Genomic DNA, 14,291 nt, shown 5'->3' with positions numbered 1-14,291 from the left:
TTTCCTCATATTTTTCAAACAAAATTCTCCAAAAAACAAAGAGGGGTGTTAATAGCTATTAGAGATACTATTACATTTCAATTAGATAATTGTATCACTGACCCTGAAGGTCGCTATATTTTTTTGATTTGTACCATTAACAATATTCAATACACCCTTGTATCTATTTATGCTCCGAATATGAGGCAAATGCATTTCATAAAAAAAACTATAGAGGAGGCGAAGAAAGTTCAAAAAGGACACCTCCTGATATGTGGAGATTTCAATTTGATTCCAAACAATGATATGGATTCTTCTGCTAAGTCCAAACGCTATGCTTCTCCCCTTGATAAGTTCATAACTTCAAACGACTTATTTGATGTGTGGAGATGTGGACATGCTAATGAAAGGGATTATACATATTTGTCACCACGGCACAATACCTACTCCAGAATTGACTTATTCTTGACAGATAAATGGCTGCTTGAAAAGATTTCATCCTCCCATATACATACGGCCACGTAGTCAGATCACACTCCCATTAGCATGTCTATAACAACCACATCATCCCAACCAAATTCATATATATGGAGAGCTAATAACTATATTCTCCAAAATGAAAATTACTCCACAACACTCCAACAACACCTTACTGAATTATTTTCAATTAATTTGACATCTATATCTGACCCAATGATATTATGGAATGCTCATAAAGCTGTTATGAGAGGGGTGTTTATGCAATTAGGTTCTAAAGCTAAAAGAAAGAGAACTCAGAGAATGGATGAACTTACTAAGGAGATAGCCAAAGTTGAGGAACACAATAAAAATGATCCTTCTCCTTTCATTAAAACACAAATTTTCCAGTTACGTAATTAATTAAGAACCCTACTTCTAGAGACACATGAGAAATCCTATAAAAAATTCAGAGCTACCACTTATGCAACAGGGAACAAAGCAGGGAAAACAATGGCATTACGCATTAAAGGTAATCGATCTAAGACTAAAATTCCCTTCCTCTACCATCCTCACACTAATGAAAAATTGCTTAAGCCTTCTTCAATAGCTGAAGCATTTAGCTCATATTATAATGATTTATATAACATTAAGAACGATGGCGATACCCATCAACCTTCTCAGGAGGAGATTGACACCTTTTTGGAGAGTGTCAAACTTCCATCTATTTCCCCACAACAATTAGAATTTCTCAATTCTCCCTTTACTATCCCTGAAATTCTACTATCCATATTCTTCCCAACTTGAAATCACCTGGTCCAGTTGGCTTTACAGGGGAATATTTAAAAAAATGTCAAAGTACTCTAGCACCTATACTATGTGACATTTATAATTTAGCAGCCAATTCTTCATCATTTCCCAATGAAATGCTAAATGCTCTTGTTGTAACTCTTCCAAAACCAGATAAGGAACCATTTTCACCTAAAAATTTTAGACCAATTTCCTTACTCAATTTAGATGTTAAAATTTATGCGAAACTTATAGCCAAAAGACTAGATAGTTTGTTACCCTCTCTTATCCATAGAGATCATTCGGGTTTCACCAAAGGAAGACAAGCATCGGATGCTACTAGAAGAATGATAAATATAATACACCATGTAGAACTCACCAAATCGCCATCCCTGTTTCTGTCGCTTGACGCTGAAAAAGCGTTTGATAGAGTTCATTGGGGATACCTGTCATCCGTTATGACTAAATTTGGCTTAACAGGTCAAATCAACAAAGCAATATTAGCCCTGCTGAGAGTATTAGGTCCAACAAAAAAATTGTAGGAGTTACCATTGCTGAACAAGAACATAATATCAGCCTTTTTGCAGATGATGTTGTTCTTATGATTATTGATCCTGTGAAATCCTTACCGGAAATTCAGGAAACACTAAACATGTTCAGCAAAGTTTCTTATTACAGGCTTAACGCGAATAAATCTTGTATATTGAACTTGGGGATAGATGAAAATACTGCTAAACATCTTAAATTAAAATTCCCTTATTCATGGACTGAAAGTACAATTAAATATTTGGGTATTCAATATCAAATTCATGTAAAACACTGTTCCAATATAATTATATTCCACTTCGTAATGCATTACAAGAAAATCTCACTAAACTAGCTTCCCATGAATTTTCATGGATGGGACGTTTGGCAGCATTTAAAATGCTTCACCTTCCACAAATTTTATACTTTTTTAGAACTCTCCCGATTCCAATTCCGTTAAAATATTTCCACTCCCTTCAGACTCTGTTTTCGAGATTCATCTGGCAGGGTAAAAAATCTAGATGTGCTCATTCAAACTTAGTGAAGAAACGTCAAGCTGGGGGAACAGGGTATGTGGATTTCCAAGATTATTATTTAGCCTCGGTTCTTACACAGTCTAAGGAATGGTTTCTATCTCCTCCATCTACAATTTGGGGGAAGATGGAAACTGCTAAGATCCCAGGAAATAATCTATCAATATGGATTCCTTCCATGGCACTTGGAGCCAAGATACCTTCTCGCATCTCCCCAACAATATTAGCGACACTTAAATCCTGGGTTCGATTTCTGCATCTAACTTCCCCACACCCTCTTCCTACCAAAGTCCAAATTCCGCTAATTACATAATTTCATGAAGGCAACCTCATTTACACCATGGATAGAGAAGAGAATTAAATATCTATCTGATCTACTTGATAATGGGGTGATCAAACCATTTCCTACACTTCCAAAGAAATTTCAATTGCCAAATTCAGATTTATTCCTCTACATCCGAACTAAGAATTGCATTTCCAACCTCCCATCATGAACCTATAATGTTCCCCAATCGGCTTGGTCCTTCCTTAAAATCCCCATACATCAACAAAAAGGGATCTCTCTTTTCTATAATCTTCTTCAATAAAAAAGTGTGTTTACAAAGACTATCCCTTTAATTAGATGGGAAGAAGACTTAGGATACACCTATACAGTTGACCAATGGGAAAAAGCTTGTAACACCACATATAAAGCCACATGCTGCTCTACATTATGGGAAGTATCCATTCAATTGACTCAACACTGGTATCTTACTCCTGAGAAAATATCTAAATTCAACGGCACATTTGACGACAAATGTTGGAGATTGTGCGGCAAAAAATGGTGATATGTTGCATACATTTTGGACATGCCCTAAACTTGGGAAGTATTGGGAACAAATCTTAAGTTATGTCTGAAATTACCAAAACAGTCATTCCTCCAAATCCCTCACTGGCTCTATTATCCATATTATCCATTGATCTTGATCGATATCCTATCCAGTTTAGAAATGTGTTTACACATATTTTGCTGTCAGCCAGGATCAGTATAACGAGGAACTGGAAAAATCCTGATCCTCCTTCCATAAAAGAAGTGATAGAATCGACTCAAACTCATTACATTTATGAATCAATTCTAGCTCTTCGGCCTCACAAAAAAGAACATACTCATAAAATATGGCAGCCATGGTTAAAATGGGCTAGTCCCCAAAACATTGCATGAGTTCTTTGTTCCTAGATAACTTGAATTAAAAAATTACTTACCCCGCTCTAATATTTTAATCTTTGTTTTGTATCTATTAAATGACAGGTTACTATTACTGTCCCGAACACAGTTTAGCACCCATAGGGGTGTTCGGGAATATATTTAGGTTCATCATCTTTGAATTACTTTAACTGGCAGTATATAAATATATGAACTTAATATTTATATTACTTTTGTGTATTGTCTCCACAATGGATGTATTAATAACCTCCCGCTCGTTATCTTTATTATCCCGATTATAATTGAGATAATTAATATGGTTTTCTTTATATTATATTTTTTATTATTTTTGGATACTATTATCTATGTATCTAAATACTGTAACTGATCTGTTATTTAGTCATAATTTCTGTAATTTGTCTTGATAAAAATGTAAACTTTAATAAAAACTATTGATTAAAAAATACTTGGTCCTGTATTCTCTAAAAGGGGTTGTACTGGGATGGAAGGGGTGGAACCAAGTAACAGTGCTCGGAGGTGGGTAGGGGCGGAGCGAAGGGGAGTTCCTGCACCTATTTTTTGAGAAAAAAAAGTCCTGTATATAGATAGATATAGATATTTAAGCAGAGACCCTTGAGAATAAAATGGCGATTGTTGTAATATTTTATGTCACACTGTATTTGCGCAGTGGTTTTTCAAATGCTATTTTTTTGGAAGAAATACACTTTCATGAATAAAAAAAAAACACTAAAGTTAGTCCATTTTTTTCTGTTCAATGTAAAAGATTATATTATGCCATGTAAATAGATACCCAACATGTCATGCTTTAAAATTGGGCACACTCGTGAAATGGTGACAAACTACAGTATTTAACCTGTTGTTGCCTGACCTATAACCGAAAGACGACTACAGTGTGGGCCTAAATTGTCCCTGTGGGGCGTGCACGGCATGCTCTGTGATCAGTGAGTCCATGAGACTCGGCTGATCACAGATCGGAGTAAAGGAGAGATCCTGGCCCCTTACCACATGATCAACTGTCAACCAATGACAGCTGATCACGTGATGTAAACAGAAGCAGTTAATTGGCTTTGTTTTCCCCTCATGCTGGCAGCGTGTGGAGAAAAAAAAGTCGATCATCTTGCGTAAGACCCACTGCTGCCAAGCAGTACCCACCAGTGCTCATCAGTGCTGCCAATCGGTGTCACCTACCAGTGCCGCCTTTAGTGCCTATCAGTGCAGCCTCATCAGGGCACATCAATGAAGGAGAAGAATTACCTGTTTGCAAAATGTTATAACAAACTATGAAAACGTTTTTTGTTTGTTTAGAATTAAAAAAAAAAAAACAGTGGTGACTAAATATAACCAAAAGAAAGCTCTATTTGTGTGAAAAAAATGAGAAAAAAATTCATATGGTTACAGTGTTGCACTTACCACACAATTGACATTCAAAGTGCTAAAGGCTGAAAATTGGACTGGGGAGGAAGGGGGTTTACATGGCCCTTAAACAAGTGGTTAAAAATCACCAATCTTCCAAAAATGTTAACGGTTACAGGTTTGGAGTTAAAGTGGAAGTCTTGTGCTAGAATAATTTCTCTTGCTCTAATGATTGTGGTGATACCTCACGTTTACATTTGTGCATTTTACATTCTCCCTTATGTAACGCTGGCATCCTTGCCTATTAAATTATATTAGCATTTACAATGAAAGTCTATGGACGTTTCTATGGCTTAGTGTTTGGTGTCATCTAGCGGCCAAACACTGATAGTGGACTTAAATTTTTTTTTCTTTAATCAAAGCATTGAACTTGGTACAAGAAGTGACTGTTATTTACGCTGGAGAGTTGACCTTTTCACCCAGGGGTGACCTACCCATGGACACTCTCTGCGACAGTGCATGCTGGGTATGACAAAAGGAGCCCGAGCGGCCATCTTAGGTCTCTTGGGAATGCATGGCCAACCTGTCAGGACTTGTGAGGAGGTCTCCCGGAGGAAGTGGCCTATTGCCCTTGAGGAGCGCAACCCTGCTCGGTTGTGTGAGTGACCTGAAGTGCCATAGACACAGTGATCGGATTGGGAAGATCCAGAGACACTCGTTTGAGCATCAGAAGACCAGGTCCACCATCGGAACAGAACGGAGTGATGGGGCTGGCTAACATAGAAGCAAGATGCAAACACCGGACCAAAGTTAACATACAGAGTTTCCGATCCAGTTGGTGAGCGGGTTGCGGCCCATAGTTTATTAACTTTTGCACCTAGTCAGACTTATATACAGGCCTCGCTGGGATCCATAGTCCTACGGAGGAGGAGTATAGCAACTGACACTAGGCAGGCATAAGGCCTACTTACTATCGCATCTCAAGTATTGTATTATAGTTACGGAAGCAACACTAAGATCATCCTTAACTCAACTTTAATTACTTTAACCCTTGGATTACAAATTATAAGGAATTATCATTGCTAGTGAAGACAAGAAGACCAAAAAGACTGAGTACTTTAAGTGAGATCTCACACGGGGCTATAAAAGTAGGGGGAGCTCCCATGTAATTATATTTTTTATAATTGTTATATCAAAAGTCATTGTTCTGTCATTCTATGTTGGGATGACAGCACAATTATTGTAACCACCTGTTTGCAATACTTATAGTAAAATATAATTTGGTTAAGTACATCGTTGTGTGGAGTATTGTTTTCCCTCAGCAGGTGGAGCCAGTGGATCCTGAAGTGTCAATACAGGTATGTTTTATTATATTATATTGTATTGGATTGTATTGCACTACAGCTGTGTCAAGGGGACTGAGCCAAGTAAGTGGGGTTTATTAGCAGAGTGCAGGCCCAAATCAGGGGTCAGTGCTACACTTACATTTTTTATCACTTTTTTTGCTGTCACAAGGAATCTAAACATCCCTTGTGACAGTAATAGGCAGTGACAGGTCCTCTTTATGGAGGGATCTGGGGTCTGTCAGACCTCATATCCCTCCTTTGCACTTAAGAGCATTCAAAACGCTAAGTTTGGCTGCTTTAAATACTGTAATTTTTTTAAAATCTGGCGCCTTTAAGGCTTCAGTAAACTGGAAGCGATGTCATGACATTGCTTATGGGTTACTAGATCCGAGACCCGATCAAAGCATATCCTGGCTTTGTTTGGGTCTCTAGCCAGCTGGTGGACTTGCCGACTGGTCGCTCGGGCCTCCTGGTGGGATGGGAGAGCCCGGGCGAGCCACAGAAGGTGGCGAGAGGGAAGCACGTCCCCTGCCACTGCTTGAGATAACAGCTGAGCAGCCGATTAGCCGCATCGGTTGTTATTACAAGAAAGCTGACCATTGGCTCCAAAAATTTACCGAGGTGATGCCTGCAGCTGTAGACATCACCCCAGTAAAACCCCTTGAAGCTGAAAGCCACATATTTGTGTTATGTCGGCGTGAAGGGGTTAATGAGCCAAGTGATGCTGCTGTTTGTTATCAAAAAACAGGACCCATGGAATGTCCTTCGCCTCCCAGCCATATATAAATATAAAACAATGCTAAAAAGCCACATATATGAGAGATGGAGTCATGGCCATTGAAACATTTGTAAAGGGGAGGAGTTAGTAAGATGACCACCCCCATGTGGGGGCGCCAGAAATATTTCTGCACCCATGTGTCTGTGACCCTAGGATTGGCCCAGGGTGGGAGATGGTTAAACCTTGTGCTAATATAATGTGACATAAAAATGTTAACCCCTTCCTGACCGCCGCATGCCGATATATGTCGGCAGAATGGCACGGGTGGGCAAAAGAGCGTACAGGTATGTCCCCTTTAAGATGCGGCATTGTGTGCATGCTTGCTTGCCGTGTGCCCCGTGACAGAGGGTCTTGTTGGCTCGATGTCTGGTGGGTGCCCGCGATCGTGTCACGGAGCGGAAGAACGGGGAGATGCCTTTGTAAACTAGGTATTTCCCTGTTCTGTCTTGTGATATGACAGATCAGCGCTCTCTGTCATTGGGAGCGGTTATCGCTGTCATGCGACTAGAATCCCATCCCCCCACAGTTTTATAATCACTCCCTAGGACACACTTAACCCCTTGATCGCCCCCTAGTGTTTAACCTCATCCCTGCCAGTGTCATTTACACAGTAATCAGTGCATTTTTATAGCACTGATTGCTGTATAAATGACAATGGTCCCAAAATAGTGTCAAAAGTGTTCGATGTGTCCGCCATAATGTCACAGATCACAGCCACTACTACTAAAAAAAAAAAGAAAAAAGCCATAAAACTATCCCCTATTTTGGAGACACTATAACTTTTGTTCAAACCAATCAATATATGCTAATTGCGATTATTTTTTTTACCAAAAATATGTAGAAGAATACATATTGGCCTAAACTGAGGAAAAAAACATATTTTTATATATTTTTGGGTGATATTTATTATAACAAAAAGTAAAAAATATTGTGTTTTTTTCAAAATTGTCACGCTTTTTGTTTATAGAGCAAAAAATAAAATCCGTAGAGGTGATCAAATACCACCAAAAGAAAGTTCTATTTGTGGTGAAAAAAGGACGTCAATTTTGTTTGGGAGCCACGACCGTGCAAATGTCCAATGTGCTCTGGTCAGGAAGGAGGTAAATCCTTCCGGGGCTGAAGTGGTTAAACTATCCAAATCAGTTTGACAGCTGCTCCTGTGTGAATGAAGGCTCCAAAGAGGTTATATACTTTGGTCAAAAATCTTACTGTTTATGTTTGTTTTCGTTTGCATGTAACTTCTGTTTTTATCCATTTTTTGTTTATGTAGCATTGCATTACACATTATAGAAACATTTAGTAAAAATTTGAATTATTCGTGTTTAATTCCAGTAACATAATTATAGTACATTTATAAAGGAACAAATTGCAGGATAAAATTTGCACTTTTGATACATTTTTCTACAGTAACTTATAATTGAACTTTAAGGTAACAAAAAATATGTAGTTGTATTTTTTTTAAAACAAATACTCCATATATTATAGAATTTGGCTGGGTATGCACTGTTCGTTTTTTCATTCAGGTTATAGTCTGATATGGAGAACACTATTCCTCTCTTTTCCTCCTCAGTAATTGTGTGTAATAAGTGTTCTTCTTTAAAAAAAAAAAAAAAATGCAAAATACATGTATTACCCAAATAAATCACTGTGCAAATGTTTACATTTTTACTTTATATTAATGATTTACAGATCATAGCAGTATACTGTATGCAGAAGAGAACAAAGTTTGCCAAGGAAGTGAGATAATTGGGAAAATCCCGCGATGAATGCTTTGTTTTGTTGAAATACAGAAAGTCTTTCAGATTAAGCACAAGATTTTCGGAAACTCTAATAAGTACATACTAATTGTGATATACAGTATGTCATATGTTAATGGCTGTACACTATGCACATTTTTCAAATAAAAACCGATATGGATGGCATTTGATTTAATTAAAAATAGTTTGGTGTCACACAGACCATTCTACATGAGAAAGTAGAGGTTAGGATATCTGACAAACTGGAGAAGTACATGGCTATGTGGTACCCCCGGTTCTCACACTGCCTCCCTATTGGTACAGATGCTTGCCCTTTTGGGCTTTTAAAAAAATGGTATCCTTCCTTTCTGCCACTCATTCTCCCCCCCCCCCCCCCCCCCCACTCTCTTACCCTATTATTTTATCTCATTTGGGCCAATTCTTGTGTCACACTAGGTCAAATTCCATTTCTGTTAGTTTTGAAAATAAAAACATATTAATTCCTTTCAAGGTATTTTACAAAATTAAGTATGTTTTCAATGTCAAACTGCAAAACAGATACAAGCAATCAAGCCATTAAAAAAAAAATGGTGCTTGGTATAATTTATAAAAGGATATTGTATATTTCTGGTCTTATGTGCAGTACATGCTCCCTGCTTACTGGAAAGCTCTAGCTCTGACACAACAAGGGGCATGTCAGACCTTTGCAGGGAGACCTCTGCTTCCTCACAAAGAGCATAGATTAACCAAATGCTGACTGCCCGTCGTCAAACCCTTGCATGTCCATAACTCTGCGCTAATCGCCGTAGCTGTACGGTGGCCACTTTAAGGGGTATAGGGGACGCGTGCGCTCATCCTGAAACTGAGGAGCCAATGCCCATGTCCGGCAGCCGCGATTGTCCGCCGGGCACCCGCAATCGCTTGTGACAGAGCAGGAACATGGATCTGTGTGTGGAAACACACAAATCCATGTGCTGTCAGGGGAGATGAGACTGATCTGTGTTCCTATATACTAGGAACAAATGATCTGTCTCCTCCCCCAGTCATTCCCATCCCCCACAGTTACAACACACACTGAGCAAACACATTTAACCCCTAGTGTTAGCCACTGATAACTATATAAACTTCACTGGCAGGGAAGGGGTTATTTATAGCACTGATCGCTGTATAAATGTCAATGGTTTAAAAAAAGTGCCTGATCCGTCCGCCACAATGTCGCTGTCCCAATAAAAAAAAATAGCAGATCGCCGATATTACTAATAAAAAAAATAAAGTATAATAAAAATGCCATAAATCAATAACCTATTTTGTAGGGGCTATAACTTTTGCACAAACCAATCAATATACACTTATTGCGATTTTTTTTAACAAAAATATGTTGAAACATATCGGCCTAAACTGAGGAAAAAAAAAAATATATATATATATATATATATATATATATATATATATATATATATATATATTTTTTTTTTAAATTGGGATATTTATTATAGCAAAATGTAAAAAAAAATTGTGTTTTTTTTTTTTCAAAATTGTCACTCAGTTTAAGCGACGCAATGCCGTATCGCAAAAAATGGCCTGGTCAGGAAGTGAGTAAATTCTTCCGGAGCTGAAGTGGTTAATTACACTAGCTGATATACATTTTTATATATACTGTATAGGGTTATTTGGATGTTGTCTGTGTTTACAAGATGTTTGCATTAACAAATCGGTTTTAACTTGTTTATATGTATGAATAATTGAATGTTTTAATTATACATCCCTCTCCAGCAATAGTTCTGTTCTCCCAAAGGGGGGGGGGGGAATAATTACAGTCTCAATGAATGAGTTCCTGATGGATGTCATTTCAGTTTCCTTCAATTAGATTTTTCTGTTATAAATGTTTTTTTTTTTTCTGCATCATTTAAACTTTTGTAGTCAGAATTTGAGGCATTTTTTTCTTGAGTAGGTATGACGTTCCTTAAAGGTTCTTTCAAGGTAGAGTTGAGCAGCATATGTCTTGTGGCATGGGAACAACTTAGGACAGATCAGACACCAGCAGATCACATCAGACACTGTCCAGAACAAAACCTAATTAAAAGATAGGCATGTACATATATAAAATAGTTAGAACACTGTATATGCCAATTATATTCAAATCATACAACAGAACATACATGTTTTCAGTCATGGCAAATACTGTATATCAAACTAGACCAAAAACGCATTGTCAGACCCCCAATTAGAATAAAAAATAGTAGTAAAATCTCATTGTAACACCATGCACACTCTGGTATCGCTAAAAAAAAAATAGAAAAGGAACATCCTGCCATTGAATTAAATGAATGCCATTAATACAATTAAATTTACACATTAGGAAAAAAGTTAGTTTTACAGATGGTAAGGTTGAATAAAGACACTAGTCCATCCAGTTCAAACTGTAGGTGTACGTGTGGTAATGTCAATAATCAGTTCCTATATCCCTGCATGTTGTGTTCACTAAGATGCACTTTCAAGAGTCTTTTAAAACTATCAATACTTCCCATTGACACCACTAATTGTGGAAGAGAGCTCTAAATCCTTAGCACCATGACAGTGAAAAACCCTCTACGCAGCTTAAAAGGTAAGTTCACCTTTACAGAAAATCTGTAAGGTGAACTTACACTAGACCTCCTCCCCACCCCCCCTGTTCCCATTGTACCTGAGGCTGGCCGTTAGGAGACATCAGGTCACCACTTCACCGGCCCTGGGATTTGAAATCCTCATGGCTCAATCTCCTAAACGTACCTCGTTAGGAAGAGCTAGGCGGGTTCTGATTGGTTAGAATGCCTCCTATACTTACCTTGTCAGCGGGGGAGGAGAGGAGAGAAATCCCCGGGGGATTTCAAATCGCTGGACTGGCAAAGCTCTGACCCCATGTCTCCTAGTGGGTGATCACCGGCCTCAGGTACAGCAGGATGGGAGGGGGGTCCAGTGTAAGTTCACCTTACACTTCAAGGTTAACCACTTCTCCTCAGTCTCATTGTGTGGCCCAGTGTCCTCTTACACTCCCTGAAACTGAATAGTTTTCTTCCTATGCTGGGATGACCATTGATGTATTTATATATTGCTATCATATCGCCTCTGAAGCGTCTCTTCTCCAGGGAGAATACGTTTAGTGATTGTAGTCGTTCCTCGTTATCGAGGTTCTCATGTGCCCTTATTAATTTTGTTGCACTTTTCTGGACTCCTTCCAGTTCCAGCACGTCCTTCCTAAGGATTGGTGACCAGAACTGGATGGAATACTCCAGATGTGGCCAAACCAGAGTTTTATAAAGTGGCGGGATTATGGTTTTGACATAGACTGAGCAATAGCATGCAGTCTTCTACCAGGACCCCCAGATCTTTCTCCATCCTGGATTCGCCCAGAGGTTCTCCCCCTAGTGAGTAACTTGCATTTATATTTTTAGCCCTCAAGTGCATTAGTTTACATTTTTCAACATCAAATCTTATTTGTCATGTAGTTGCCCACATCATTATTTTATTTGGGTCTTCTTGTAAAGTTCCTATATCCTGATCTGAAGTTATTGCTCTGATTATTTTTGCGTCGTCAGCAAAAACTGAGATCGAGCTATTTATACTGACCTCTATATCATTTATGAATAAATTAAACAGAATTGGTCCCAGAACAGAGCTTTGGGGTATTTACAATTCCAGACCAGTCTGAGTACTCATTACTTAACACCACCTTTTGGACACGGCCCTGTAACCAGTTTTCTATCCATGAACAAACCTTATGGTCCATGCTTACAGACCTCAGTTTGTAGATTAAGCATTTGTGGAGAACTGTACCTAATGCTTTGCAAAATCCATATACACCACATCCACAGGCTTTCCCTTATCTACAGTGCCTTGAAAAATATTCATACCCCTTAAAATTTTCCACATTTTGTCATGTTACAACCAAAAACAAATGTATTTTATTGGGATTTTATGTGCTAGACCAACACAAAGTGGCATATAAAGTTTGAAGTGGAAGCAAAATGGAAAAAAAAATGGAAAACCATTTATCAAATAAATATATCAAACAGGTTTTATTGGTACAAAAAAGCAAGTTATACAAAGTATACAGTAGCACGCATAAAATCAATGCAAGGGGTGACAATATAATCATCATGGGATATATAAAGCTAGCTTAGATACAGAAGGGATGGTATCAAGGCACCACAAAAATATGTATTAGAGTATAACATATGGACCAAAGACAGTTTACCAACAGTATAGTATATGCCTGGTTTCCTCAACCTTCCTGGTTTTCTATTATGTATCTCCTGCTATTTTTAACAAACCATACAATGCCTTGCTATTATTTTCCTGGCCGAGAATAAAGTTTCATTCAAGAATACTTTCGTAAATGTATTAATGTCTGGTTCTGGATATATGGCCAGTAGGCATGGCTTAAGCCCCATACACACTATCAGGAGTTTCAATTTGTATGCAATCAGGCAGGTCCTTGCACTACATGGTATTGGTAAACCTGAAGAAAAAACTAAGGTTTGACCTCATATTATATTGTTTTGGTAAATCTGAAGGAAAAACTAAGCAGAAAAATGGATAGCGTGTATGGGGCTTTAGGCTCAAAGTGATAGGGGACCCCATGGTGTCATGGAGAAATTGCACAAAACAGGATTGTAGTTTGACTAAAGAAAGGATGTCTCTGCTCCACTATTATAGGTGTATATGGGCCATAGCAACAGCCAGATGCACTAGTTGCGTCCGGCCAGTGGAACGGGACCATTTGGGTCACAAGAAGGTCAAAAATCTGGTTGGGTCTGTTTTCCCTATATGAAACAGTGGTGACAGTTGTGCTGTTATAGAGTACAGATTAAAGTCAGGTAATGCTGCCCCTCCCAGGTCTGTAGGATTCTTTAATGTATTCCATGGAAGTTTGTGCCTGCTTTTTCCCCAGACAAATGATTTAAGTATAACCTCCATAACTTTGAAGTGCCCTAGCACCAGATATACCGGGGAGTGCCATAGCACACATAAGATCTTTGGCAGTAACACCATTTTGACGAGATTGATGCGTCCCATGACCCCCAGCGGCATGTCAAAGAGGGGCTGTACATTAAGTCTGATGTAGTCCATTGGTGACATTCTACACACTGCAGGGGAAGGTGAGCCTGCCTTTGGGTTTCTGGGAAGCAATCTATGGGGAGTATTTGCCACTTATTTCAGTTGATTTTAAGTCCTGAGAAAGAACCAAAGCGTTCAATCACAGCTAAGGCCTGGTATAGGGCATCGATGGAGCCGTCAATATAGAACAGTGTGTCATCAGAGTTAATACGGACTGTCTCCATTACAGGTCCTATGTGAAGTTCTACTATATCAGGATTGGAACATAGGGATATCAACAGGGGCTCCGCCGCCACTGCATGAAGCAGCAGGTTGAGAGGGCATCCCTGTAGCATACCCCTGGTGAGGGGAACCTGCTCGGAGGCGCAACAGTTAGCAACCACCCTAGCTACCGGATTTTGATAAAGCAGCTGAACCCACTTTATTAATTTGGGTCCAATGCCAAATCGTTCCATACAAGTACACAAATAGCTCCATCCAACCGAGTGGAACGCC

The 14,291-nt window shown here is 38.8% G+C and overlaps 1 protein-coding gene across 3 annotated transcripts in view; it reads right to left on the bottom strand.

Annotated features, from left to right (window-relative positions):
• Nucleotides 1–10,170: 10,170 nt before the first annotated feature.
• Nucleotides 10,171–14,291, bottom strand: part of LOC143934022 (cell adhesion molecule CEACAM1-like) — a 194,302-nt gene continuing 190,181 nt past the window's right edge. For all 3 annotated transcript variants that reach the window (XM_077457256.1, XM_077457258.1, XM_077457259.1), the window contains one exon: nucleotides 10,171–10,772. The gene's annotated coding sequence lies outside the window, so the exon portion shown is untranslated. The remainder of the gene's footprint in view (nucleotides 10,773–14,291) is intronic.

Source organism: Lithobates pipiens, unplaced genomic scaffold (assembly GCF_037356315.1).
Source record: "Lithobates pipiens isolate NorthernLeopardFrog02 unplaced genomic scaffold, aLitPip1_a1.2 Scaffold_27, whole genome shotgun sequence".
NCBI classification, from domain to species: domain Eukaryota; kingdom Metazoa; phylum Chordata; class Amphibia; order Anura; family Ranidae; genus Lithobates; species Lithobates pipiens.
Note: the sequence above shows the minus strand (reverse complement) of the source record. Positions and strands in the feature narration are given on the sequence as shown.